The following is a 14,056-nucleotide window of genomic DNA, read 5'->3' as shown; positions in this document are numbered from 1 at the left end:
CTGTATCACACCAATGGCCCTTTCTCTCTGCTCAGGTGATAATCTTGGCATAAGTGTTGCTTTGTGTAAATTCTGATTGAATTGGTTTTTATACCCTTTGGAGATTATTCTGCACGTGTATTGCCTTTTGATTATTTAAAGCCAATTCTTACATATTTTTGTTTTCAAAGACGGTCATGTTGTTTGAGACCTGTGAAGATCTTCAGCAACCCATGCTTGCTTTAAAAGGCGACTGTGCTTGTCGTATGAGGCGTCTAACCGGATCGGGTGGTCAGGCTCGCTGACTTGGTTGATGAATGTCATCGATCCCAATTGTTTGGATTGATGGTCATGATGTATATCACTGGATTGTATGGTCCAGACTCGATTATTTACATACCACCATCATATAGCTGAAATATTGCTGAGTGCGGCATAAAACAACAAACACATACTCACAAGTTGGTTGAAGCATAATAGTAGTACACTAGTATTGTAGTGGTGTATACAGCAGTATGATGTTGTAGTGGTGTATACAGCAGTAAGGTGTTGTAGTGGTGTATACGGCAGTAAGGTGTTGTATTGGTGTATACAGCAGTAAGGTGTTGTATTGGTGTATACAGCAGTATGATGTTGTAGTGGTGTATACAGCAGTAAGGTGTTGTAGTGGTGTATACAGCAGTATGGTGTGGTGGTGGTGTATACAGCAGTATGATGTTGTAGTGGTGTATACAGCAGTAAGGTGTTGTAGTGGTGTATACAGCAGTAAGGTGCTGTGGTGTATACAGCAGTAAGGAGTTGTAGTGGTGTATACGGCAGTAAGGTGTTGTAGTGGTGTATACAGCAGTAAGGTGTTGTAGTGGTGTATACGGCAGTAAGGTGTTGTAGTGGTGTAAACAGCAGTATGATGTCGTAGTGGTGTATATAGGAGTAAGGAGTTGTAGTGGTGTATACGGCAGTAAGGTGTTGTAGTGGTGTATACAGTAGTAAGGAGTTGTAGTGGTGTATACGGCAGTAAGGTGTTGTAGTGGTGTATACGGCAGTAAGGTGTTGTAGTGGTGTATACAGCAGTATGATGTTGTACGGGTGTATACAGCAGTAAGGTGTTGTAGTGGTGTATACAGTAGTAAGGAGTTGTAGTGGTGTATACAGCAGTATGGTGTTGTAGTGGTGTATACAGCAGTATGATGTTCTAGTGGTGTATACAGCAGTATGATGTTGTAGTGGTGTATATAGGAGTAAGGTGTTATAGTGGTTTATACAGCAGTTTGGTGTTTTAGTCGTGTATACAGCAGTAAGGTGACGTAGTGGTGTATACAGCAGTATGGTGTTGTAGTGGTGTATACAGCAGTAAGGTGTTGTAGTGATGTATACAGCAGTAAGGTGTTCTAGTGGTGTATACAGCAATATGATGTTGTAGTGGTGTATACAGCAGTAAGGTGTTGTAGAGGTGTGTACAGAAGTTTGGTATTGTAGTGGTATATACAGCAGTAAGGTGTTGTAGTGGTGTATACAGCAGTAAGTTGTTGTATTGGTGTATACAGCAGTATGATGTTCTAGTGGTGTATACAGCAGTAAGGTGTCGTATACAGCAGTATGGTGTTGTAGTGGTGTATACAGCAGTAAGGTGTTGTAGTGGTGTATGCAGCAGTAAGGTGTTGTAGTGGTGTATACAGCAGTATGATGTTGCATTGGTTTATACAGCAGTAAGGTGTTGTAGTGGTGTATACAGCAGTATGATGTTGTAGTGGTGTATACGGCAGTATGATGTTGTAGTGTATACAGCAGTTTGGTGTTGTAGTGGTATATATTGCATTCCAACTATATCATAAGCATGTGCATAAGCAGTAAGGTGTTGTAGTGGTGTATACAGCAGTAAGGTGTTCTAGTGGTGTATACAGCAGTAAGGTGGTGTATACGGCAGTATGGTGTTGTAGTGGTGTATACAGCAGTAAGGTGTTGTAGTGGTGTATACGGCAGTAAGGTGTTGTAGTGGAGTATACAGCAGTATGATGTTGTAGTGGTTTATACAGCAGTAAGGTGTTGTAGTGGTGTATACAGCAGTATGATGTTGTAGTGGTTTATACAACAGTAAGGTGTTGTAGTGGTGTATACAGCAGTAAGGTGTTGTAGTGGTGTATACAGCAGTATGATGTTGTATTGGTGTATACAGCAGTAAGGTGTTGTAGTGGTGTATACAGCAGTAAGGTGTTGTAGTGGTGTATACAGCAGTATGATGTTCTAGTGGTGTATACAGCAGTATGATGTTGTAGTCGTGTATACGGCAGTATAGTGTTGTAGTGTGTATATATTGCATTCCAACTATATCATAAGCATGTGTTTATGAATTACTATAAGGGTAACGCTCTTTTTCAGGGCATAAAATTCCTTCCTCGGGCAGTTAATGGAAGACCTCGGGCTCCTGCAAATGATAATGCCCTGAAAAATAGCGTTATCGTTATTATAGCTAAAATGGATGGAATTTGTTATCAAATAAAAAGAAACAACAATATCGGTTTTGAAACATTTACTGCAATCAATACGAATGTCACTGACCCACTTTTACAAATATGGAAACGTCATAGAACAAACCAGATGACGTCACTATTGAACGTCACGTATCCCTATCCTATGACATCACCTAACAACGGGCGTGATAATGGCCCGTCGTCAAGCAATATGAGGGCATTATCAAGTTGCAGTGGCCCGCTCATTTCTGATAACATGCGGGCGGTTTAATGATAATTCTATCCATTTTAGCTGTAATGTTAAATAGTGATAACGCCATATATTGTATATACCATAGCACCATCTAGATTGATGTAGCTGTTATTAATCAGCTGTATATATTTAGATAGGGTGGTGCATCTGGATTACCATATGATGTAGTATTTCTCGTGTAATGTAGACAACATGCCACATGTTGGAGTTTTTCTACTTTGTCTGTCATGATCTATGATAATGAATATACTATGATAGTGAATATATCCTCACATGGTTTAGACATACTTGTAGTGTGGATTCAGGTGTATGGTATATGTTACCTTGTATAACTATTGGTGAAGTAGTATTGATGACCAAACATATGTCTATTTTTATTTGATATGAATGATGTAATATTGTGTGTTTGTGTGAGGCATTTTATGCATTAAACCTGACATTGCATTGATATGAATAATGCCATGTAAATAGCATTGTATAGTGTTGTAGTGGTGTATATAGCATTGTGTAGTGTTGTAGTGGTGTATATAGCATTGAATAGTGTTGTAGTGGTGTATATACCATTGTATAGTGCTGTAGTGGCGTATATAGCGTTGTGTTGTAGTGGCGTATATATCATTGTATAGTGTTGTAGTGGCGTATATATCATTGTTTAGTGTTGTAGTGGTGTATATGGCATTGTGTAGTGTTTTAGTGGTGTATATAGCATTGTGTAGTGTTGTTGTGGCATATAAAGCATTGTATGGTGTTGTAGTGGCGTATATAGCATTGAAACGTGTTGTAGTGGCGTATATAGCATTTCTTAGTGTTGTAGTGGTGTATATAGCATTGTATAGTGTTGTTGTGTAAATAGTTTTGTATAGTGGTGTATTGGCGTGTGTAGCATTGTATGGTGTTGTAGTGGCGTATATAGCATTGTATAGTGTTTTGTGGCGTAATTATCATTGTATAGAGTTGTAGTGGTGTGTGTAGCATTGTATAGTGATGTAGTGGCGTATGTAGCATTGTATAGTGTTGTTATGGTGCATGTAGGATTGTACAGTGTCAAAGTTGAAATGTTATAAATATATACAAAAATGAGGTAAATGTTCACTCGGTGTACATGTAATATATAATAAAATAATAAAGTCCACGTTAGTCCATCATCTTCTTTATATCAGTATCTTTACATAGTAGTTTCGCTGTCCACACTGAAGAGCTGTCATGAGACAGCGAAAGTACTATGTATGAAACTGATATAAAGAAGATGATGGACTAACGTGGACTTTATAATTTTATTATATATATATATATGATGATAATGTTTGTTTTGTTGTTCTGAGTGAATGTTTTTTAACGCCAGTCGAAAATACTCCAAGTTGCTGTACCAGACAATGAGTGAGTGAGTGAGTCCTGAACAGTCCTTAGTTAAATCACAGTCAACTTAGTGTGGAAGGACAACTTAAAGTGATTTAGGTTTATCAATTTAACCATCTGTTTAAAACCAAAGATCCTTATTTGGCGTTTCTTGAATTCAAACCAAACCTGAAATATGGAAGATAAATTGATAATTGGTGGCCATATTGCATTATGCTAATTAGACATATTTTCCAGACTTGGGTTGCTTAGGACTTTCAGTATGTTGTTTTCGGGACCTTGTAGAAATGAATTGTGGTAAAATAAATTCTGTTGCAATTTGTTCCAAGTGAAACCTTATTTTGCCTGGACTGATAATGACTGCGGCGCTCAACAACATTCCCTCATTTACCATTGTCAGTTCTTAGCAGGATTATATATGTATGCCATTTTTTTGGAAAGCTGTCACTTAAGTGAATGTATTTCACTTAATTTGAGTGAGTGAGTGAGTTACGTTCAACGCTGCTTTGAACAGTTATATCAAGGCGTGTCAGCAAAATGTGGGAGGAAAGTGATGCAGGTCTCAGACGTTAACCACTTTGGTGAAACCCACGAGCACTGGTATGGTGCTGACAAAACTAGAAACATAATTGGGGGAACTCAGGATCATATGTGACGTCATTCTGCACAGCAAATTGCGGCGCCTTAGACGACTGGCTATCTGTGCCTTCAACTGAATTTAAATACTAAGATTTTGAAATGGATTATTTTGTGGTCAGATGCGGTGCCTTGTTTGATGGCACCCCCACATCCCAACCCCCAGCACACACACCTGATTGTTGTGTGGCTTGTGTGTCACAGACTTGATTATTCGTCATTTTCAAGTATTTTCTGTAAAATAAATTGTTGATCTTAATGCCTAATGAGTCATTTCATTATTAGCATTAATAATGTATTTCTTGAATATTTAAAGGATACAAGAGTATTTCAAGCTAAATGCGTTCAGAACATAGTGTCAGACATCGCTTGATGGTTGTTGGTCCATATGTCAAACCCATTGTCGTATCATTAGCGCAAATATGTGACTGGAATATTGAAACAAGGCACCTTTAGTTTCACCCATGCACTCTCTCTGATCTGTATACATGTAACAGGTCTTTCTTCAGTATGCACAGTAAACACATATTTCTTCATGCAGTACAGGCAGGGATTTTGCTAGAGGCCGATTACATGAGGTATTTTCTTCTATACCCTTACCAAATGTGAAGACTAGTGGGGAAGTCGGGGAAGACTAAAGTTCACCAGCAGCCTATGCTTGTCCTCAGAGGTGACGAAATGGCTCGAGTGGTCAGACTAGGTGACTTGGTTGATTGCATGTCATCGTAACCCAACTGTGTGGATCATTGCCATGTGAAGCACTGGATTGTCTGGTCCAGACTTTAATCATTTACAGATGCCGTGAAAAAGCTGAAACATTGCTGAGTGAAGCGTTGAAAGTCAATAACCAAGCAAGGAAAATGTGTGCTCAGTCTTCACTATAAAGGAGTCATGATTCATAACTTATTTTGTTCAGTATATATAATTTGTTCAATTTTGGGGGCGCTACTCACCATGCAAGGGGACATGGAGGAGATGCGGTCTCTAGGTCCTCAGTATAAATCTATGACTTGTCTGATTGTGTGCAGTCAGACTCTGATTGTGTACAAATATAACAAATATAGTTGCTCATGTGTTCAGTCCATGGTTTGTCAGCTTCATTGCTCATGTGTTCAGTCCACGGTTTGCCAGGATCGTTGCTAATTGTGTTCAGTCCATGGTTTTCAAGGATCGTTGCTCATGTGTTCAGTCCATGGTTTGTCAGCTTCATTGCTCATGTATTCAGTCAATGGTTTGCCAGGATCGTTGCTCATGTGTTCAGTCCATGGTTTGCCAGGATCATTGCTCATGTGTTCAGTCAATGTTTTGCCAGGACCGTTGCTCATGTGTTCAGTCCATGGGTTGCCAGGATCGTTGCTCATGTGTTCAGTCCATAGGTTGCCAGGGCCGTTGCTCATGTGTTCAGTCCATGGTTTGCCAGGATCATTGCTCATGTGTTCTGTCCAAATGTTGCCAGGATTGTTGCTCATGTGTTCCGTCCATGGTTTGCCAGGATCGTTGCTCATGTGTTCAGTCCAAATGTTGCCAAGATTGTTGCTCATGTATTGAGTCCATGGTTTGCCAGGACCGTTGCTCATGTATTCAGTCCATGGTTTGCCTGGTTATTACTTGTAGATTTGACGGTGCCTTAATTTGGAATCCAGATTGCAGTGATATACTTGAAACCATGAAGACCAGGGTTAGAATAGGTTCAGCAACCCATGCTTGCCGTAAAAGGCGACTATATTTTTCGTAAGAGTGATGTGAATCACTGGATGTCTGGTCACAAGCCGATTACTCACAGACCGCCTGTACCCTTACAGTGTACACTCTCCGCCCCAGAAACCCCACATATACTCTATTGGGGACATGTCAGGAAACTCAGCGGACCTGTCCAGTGTCCGTATGCCTTCTCGTCGGAGATAATCGGAGACGACCTGGGAACCATGTCTGGCATTGTCTCTTTTCAATTAATAATTTCTGTCGAAAATTCTTGCGAATGGAACAAGGACATGACGCAAATTTCGTCAACATATCGTACGTTCAGTCAGTGTACATTCAGAATAATCAAATCATTTCGCCTGTCATGACACTTCCGCCCACATACCAATCATAGTCAAGAATTGTTGCCTTGACAAACCAGTAACGTTTTCTGCCATCTGTGATCGGAGGCAAAACGTTGATTCGTCTGTCAACATGGGGTAACGCCAGTGGTGCACGACACGTCCCGCGTCACGGTAGCCTCGCCTACCCGAATCTTGGCTGCCTTTGGTTAGCTATTCGGGTCACACTCTTCCAGGGCGCCTTGGTTTCAGGCGGGCTGCACAGAGCCGGTCTTCAATGGTTGATATTCGCCTTCCTGTTGTACGGATTTCTCAATTGATAACAGGACAAATTTGAATCTATTGCTTAGTGCAATAACGTAATGAGACTATCTTGTCTAGGTGTCTTTTTTTAGGCCAGTCACGCACAGATCTCATTGCAATCCCACCCATATGAACGTACTTGTCCCACAGTGGAAAGATTGCAACCTTTGCTTAGCCAGCATTCGGGCAACGTGGGATATTGACGTTTCCCCTCTCTTTCGTACCCACAATTTACCATTTCCCCTGTTCATTGAGATACTGTCTCGGGTGCATTTTCAGCGTGTGTTTAGCTCAAATGCATTAGAGAATTGAGTTCCCCTATAAGTGCTAACCTTCAGCTTGTGTGTGTACGTGCATCACGTGCCGTTTACGGATGCTACGCGCCACGCGCCACACTACACGTGATTACATGTTGCGTTCAGATGCAGCGCCACGGTATTGTAACTGTGCACCTCAACGATAAGTACATTGAAATCACTAGTTCCCTTATATCTGTCGGTAGAATATAGGAGATCCTTTGTGAAATGCTGCTTCGACTCTTAAACCTTTCCTTCAGATGCAGTGTTATCTTTGCCACTGCTTGTAGATGAATAATCAGTGAGACCCGTTTATCCGGACGGTGTAGTATCCTGGATAAAGAAAGCCCAGATTAAAGAATCACTGTTTCGACGTTCCTCACAGAATCATAGTCTGGACGTTCTTAACAGAATCATTAGGTATACGGATGTATGTGGTCTTACTACCGCCTCCATGGCCTAGTGGTAGAGCGGCCGCCCGGAGAGCCGAAGGTCCCGGGTTCGATCCCCGGCCGCGTTATACCAAAAGACGTTAAAAGATGGCACTTGTTGTTACCCTGTCTGGCGCTCGGCATTAAGGGGCGAAAACATGGACTGGTCGGCTCGGAGTTAGTATACTATGTGTGAGTGGATTATTCATGATAAACTGCGGCATGGTATCTCAGTGGGCTAGCACTATAAATCGGCATCAGTCCGGACTAGTACAGGCAGCTACACACACGTGCATGCACGTCGCTATATAAGTGCAATAACCTTGGACGCCGTTAAACCCCATTTCACCTTACCCCCACCTCACGTGGTCTTACTGACCGTCCTGAGGGCGATCTCATGAGTCCGCCGGACCTTTTTCCCCATGCGGAATAGTAACAAGCAGCTCAACTCACTGATACCTATTACTTTTGACCAAATAGATTTTCAAATGAACCGTTTGGTAAATTTGACATTGTTTTTGTTGTTAATAGGGGGCGTTGGATCGGGTCCGGCAAATGTGATTCAAGACCTTCAAACACCATGTTGTCTGCTAATTCAGAATGTATTGTGTGTGTCAATGTAGCAGTTAATGATTTTCCTGATGATTCAGACACTGATAACTAATGACGCCTTGATCTCGACTACGGAGCATTGTCCCCATAAACACAGTGCTCAGCAGTAGTCCCGCCTCATTGGTGCCTGTAAATAATGAACCAGTGATTGATACGGTTTAGCAGCTATAGTTCCCAAAAGCAATCTTTGCATACGACTGCCGTAATTGTATCTTAATATTGAATTAAAACCTGGGAACCATACTTGGATTATAAGATACTATTACCACAATGTCATCAAATCTCAGTTCTGGCTACCGGTAAACAAATCTTAGCGGTAGCAAGAGCTCAGATCTGATTTTAATGAGATTGTCATTACCCTGAATCAGTAGAGTTAAAGATGGTCTAGATTATAGATTATCAACACTCGTGCATGGTTTTCATTGCTCTAGTAGCTATTTGTCCAAGGACGTACGTTTTGCCCTCGGATGGTAGCTTAGGGTGATGACGGAAAACAAAAACTCAGGAGTGAAGTTCAGACGACAGCAGACAAGTTTATTGTTGATGGGAAATATCGGTCGAAAAGATACAAGTAATGGCAATCACGTGACATAACGCACACCGGGACCGTGTGGTCAATATGTTCACGGTGCGGAGACCCGTTCTGTCACTAAAACACAGCAGGAAGCCGGACCGCGATTCTGCGTCCTCGACATAATCGTTGGAGAGACTAGACGTTCAATCCGTCCGCTTCCATCGCTGACCTGGGCCCTCTCTCTGATTGACCATGTCCATGGTTTTGTAGATAGAGGTGTTTAGTTAAGTGGTGCAACGTCAGTGACCCGCGTCATGAACATACGTTAGATCCGGCAACGTCAGGAGATGTAAATTGACATTTATGGATAGCGATGGGGATTAAGGGTCCTGCCCGGAGGGGCCTTATATTTGTTTGTTTGTTGTTTAACGCCGCACTCAGCAATACTCCAGTCATATGACGGCGATATGTAAATAATCAAGTCTGGACCAGACAATCCAGTGGTTGACATCATGAGCATCGATCCACGCAATTGGGATACGATGACATACATCAACCAAGTCAGCGAGCCTGACCACCCGATCCCGTTAGTCGCCTCTTACGACAAGCATGACCGCCCTTTACGGTAAGCATGGGTTGCTGAATACTTATTGTAATGGAGTGTGAACCTTTAAGGAGTGAGGGTCAAACATTGCATTAATGTCGTCGTTCATAAAACTTGGCCCTCACTCTATGAAGGTTCATAATCCAATGAACTCACAATAAGTAAAAGGCCATTGCAAGAATCTTGAAATTTGCCCTCTAACCCCAAATGTAGTAACGTTTATACTTTTGTTTATGTCTTTGGGAATGCCATCATATTTCGTTTTGAAAAGGTTTACGACTGACCATGTTTCCCAGATGAATTTACTTTATTGTTTTGATAATCAGATTGGTTCGAGATTGCAGACTAACGGAAAATCAACCAACTTCTCCCTTACATTCTTACTATTTCAATTAAAGACGATAGTTTTAATGAAATAGAAATTCAAATTTGACAAACAAAGAAAGTAACTTATCGGCGGTAAGTGTATGGCAAACACCGGTAAGAAACAGAGGCCCAGGGGGCGCTGCAGAATTTCCGTCACGACAGTCGTCACTTGTTTGTAAACATAACGGTCATTCGGTTGCGAGTTCAACTCCAAGCACGGTTGCAATTGGGGCCACCTATCACAGTGGGGAGTTCTGACTGGTGGCAGCGATAGTATGGAGAGGTCGTCGATATTTTACACACTTTTCTAGACCTCGAAAGCGTACCGCTTTTATCGAGTGGTATAGCTCTTCGTATGGCGCGTACAACTCAGTTTGACTGTTATTATACGTGCGCTCGGCTAATACATGTGCGCTGTTATCGCTCTGTCGAGGGCCAACAAGAAATGTTATAATACATGGATGCGGTGAGTTCGTAGACACCGCCACCTCGAACACAAACCGGGAATGAATTCGAAGACACATTGTTTAGATATTGTAATTGAATGATGATAAGTAATCTGAGCAATATTATTATTATTACTTATCGGCATCCCGGCCTCGTGTATGTTTCTGGGTGTTTCGTTTGCATGTGTTTTTTAATTTTAAAAGTGTTAAATATAAGATATGGGGAGGCCGCTTTGTAAATAAATTAATAATCCGGTAAGTGGTGAGTAGGGGATTACCGTACTTTTGTATTGGAAGCGTTAGCAGTATCCTTTGTAAATAGGTACACATATCAAAGCAGAGAAGGACAAGATGATAGCAATAATATTTATTGTCATTTAAAACTTACTATTTGAAATACATTTGCCACATAATAATTCAATATCTATATGTAATAAATCAATCTATTCAATCAATATTCTTTTGTCTACGAGTTCCCTGAATTTTGTCTTTGATTTGGGAGTGTCTAGGAATTCTCCATTGTTCCCAATTAGTTGGGTGAGGAATTCACACACTCACTTACACACACACACACACACACACACACACACACATATTTAATATTTAAGATAGTAAATTGTTTCCCAATTTCGGTGAAACCCACGAGCACGGGTACGGTGCTGATAAACCTAGAAACATAATCGGGGCGAACCGGGATTCGAACCCACAATCATAGGTTTCTGGCGTGCCCAAGTGCCGCAACTCTGCACAGCGAATCGCGGCCCCTTAGGCGACTGGGCCACCCGTGCCCCCATTCGCCCATGACATATACGTATTGGTTACTATATGCTGCTATAATAAAATACATAAAATATGTATTTTACTAAATTGTTATTTATATATACATAATAGAAAGGAGCCAATTTTCCACATGTTCGTATATTCTCTTGTCAGGGTCTGTATATGACACTATTTAAATAGTCAGACTTTCAGAGGCCATTTTCACACCACTTCCAAAGCCATCTTATAAGGCTGAATAAATACACCATCAAAGAATACATTATGTCGTAGAGTAATATTCCAATGGTGGAAATATGATGAAACAAATTCCCGACAACCCGTTTCGTGATCGTGGTGGTCATTAGCAATAACACACCGACCACACCCTCCAACATTCCGCCAGCTACGAGGCTCACGGCTCCGTGCTTTAAATGTCGTTAACCGTGCATTCAGACACTCTAGACTGCCATTCGCGACTCGTGCCCATCTCATGGCCATTTTTGCGACCGGGTTCCGTCTTTGCGCAAACGGGCATACCTAAAACAATTGTCAACTCGTTGCGTAATGCTTCACATACATTTCCCCATATATTATATATATTTCAAATGCAATTCAAAGCACATCGGGACGTGCGGAATTATACGGAATGATGAACACATTTAACTGTGTCTTGGGTATATTTTTAGATGCAAGACATATGCAAAATCAAAAATTATTCCTGTGGGATTCTTTGATGAAGAACGTGAAGTCATACGCGCATTCTGATTGGTTTGTCGTATTTTCGCACATAACATTCATCGATAGGGGGACGAGTCTTCTTGAATATTACGGAAAGGGGCGAGTGGTGACGAATGTCTAGACTGCATGAGAATTCTAGTTCCAAACATACTTTCAATCATGGATCTAACATAGCTGCCATCCTATGTGCCTTGGACTTAAGTCAAAGATCATGCATTCCATGGACTGTTAAGGAACAACAGGTTAAATCAGTTTTAATTAATTAATTTGTAGATATTAGTCTTAAATCTTTTGACCTTTGAGTCTGTATATAACTCACAATGACATCGAACATTGAGAGAAATCGAACAACTACCCCAAGAGTCACATATGGCTGAAAAATGGTGTATTACAGCTGAAAAAACAGTTTTTGATCCTGGAACAGATCGGAGAAACACAGCTTAAGAGGTCACAGGTTTATGTACCTTTTAAGGAGTCCGATCTTTAAAGAAGTGTAGCTCCTTGCTTCTAGAATGCTGAGAGATTTCTGATTAGGTAACCCCGATGACTGCCATTATATGCATTTTCTATTTTATTGAAAAGGACAATACACCAAGGTTTAGCACCTGCCCGTTCCTGTTTTTCAAACCCTCCCCGACCTATATAAATATCACCAACCTACTTTTCAAAACCAACCTACGTTTCGAGACCAACATGGCCGCCCCCATTCAACAGTTTGGAGACCATTTTTCAAAGCTGTTTAACAATGAATTTAGACGAGACAGAAGGGTACTTTCGGCGACAAAAGTGTAGTTGGATATCTTAATAGTTCTAGAATGGACAGGAAAGGACAAAACACCACGGTTTAACACCTGTTTTCCAAAGCGCCCACGCCCTGTATAAATATCACCAACCTACATGTACTTTTCAAAACCAACATGGCCGCCCCATGCAATAGACGTTTGGAGACCATTTTTCAAAGCTGTTTAACAATGAATTTAGACGAGACAGAAGGGTACTTTCGGCGACAAAAGTGTAGTTGGACATCTTAATAGTTCTAGAATGGACAGGAAAGGACAATACACCACGGTTTAACACCTGTTTTCCAAAGCGCCCACGCCCTGTATAAATATCACCAACCTACATGTACTTTTCAAAACCAACATGGCCGCCCCATGCACCAGACGTTTGGAGACCATTTTTCAAAGCTGTTTAACGATGAATTTAGACGAGACAGAAGGGTATTTTCGGTGACAAAAGTGTAGATGGACATCTTAATAGTTCTAAAATGGACAGAAAGGGCAATCCACCAGGGTTTAGCACCTTCCCGTTACCACGGTTTAACACCTGTTTTTCAAACCCTCCACGCCCTATATTAATATCACCAACCTACATTTCGAGACCAACCTACGTTTCGAGACCAACATGGCCGCCCCCATGCAATAGTTTGGAGACCATTTTTCAAAGCTTTTTAACAATGAATATAGACGAGACAGAAGGGTACTTTCAGCGACAAAAGTGTAGATGGACATCTTAATAGTTCTACAAAAAGATAGAAAGTGACAATATCCCACGGTTTAACACCTGTTTTCCAAAGCGCCCAAGTATCTTTCGAGCTTGTCTAAATTGATTTTTAAAAAATCTTTAAAAAATGGTCTCCAAAAGTCTGTTGATGATATTTATAGAAGGCGTGGAGGGTTTGGAAAACAGGAACGGAAAGGTGCTAAACCGTGGTATATTGTCACTTTCTATTATTTTAACAATTATTGAAGTGTCCATCTACACTTTTGTCGCAGAAAGTATCTTTCTAGCTTGTCTAAATTAATTTTTAAAAATCGTTGAAAAATGGTCTACAAAAGTCTGTTGGTGATATTTATAGAAGGCGGTAATTATGGTCTCGAAAAGCAGGTTGGTGATATTTAGATCGGGCGTAGAGCGTTTGGAAAACAGGAACGGAAAGGTGCTATACCGGGTCATATTGTCACTTTCTATTTTTATTTATTTTAACAATTACTAAGATGTCCATCTACACTTTTGTCGCAGAAAGTACCTTTCTAGCTTGTCTAAATTAATCTTAAAAAATCGTTGAAAAATGGTCTCCAAAAGTCTGTTGGTGATATTTAAAGAAGGCGGCCTTTGTGGTCTCGAAAAGTAGGTTGGTGATATTTATATAGGGCGTGGAGGGTTTGGAAAACAGGAACGGAAAGGTGCTAGACCTGGGTATATTGTCACTTTCTATTTTTTTAAAATTATTAAGATGTCCATCTACACTTT

Source organism: Haliotis rufescens, unplaced genomic scaffold, assembly GCF_023055435.1.
Source record: "Haliotis rufescens isolate VD_foot unplaced genomic scaffold, xgHalRufe1.0.p SCAF_7, whole genome shotgun sequence".
In the NCBI taxonomy this organism is placed as follows: domain Eukaryota; kingdom Metazoa; phylum Mollusca; class Gastropoda; order Lepetellida; family Haliotidae; genus Haliotis; species Haliotis rufescens.
The sequence above is the reverse complement of the archived record's forward strand: the minus strand, read 5'-3'. Positions refer to the sequence as shown.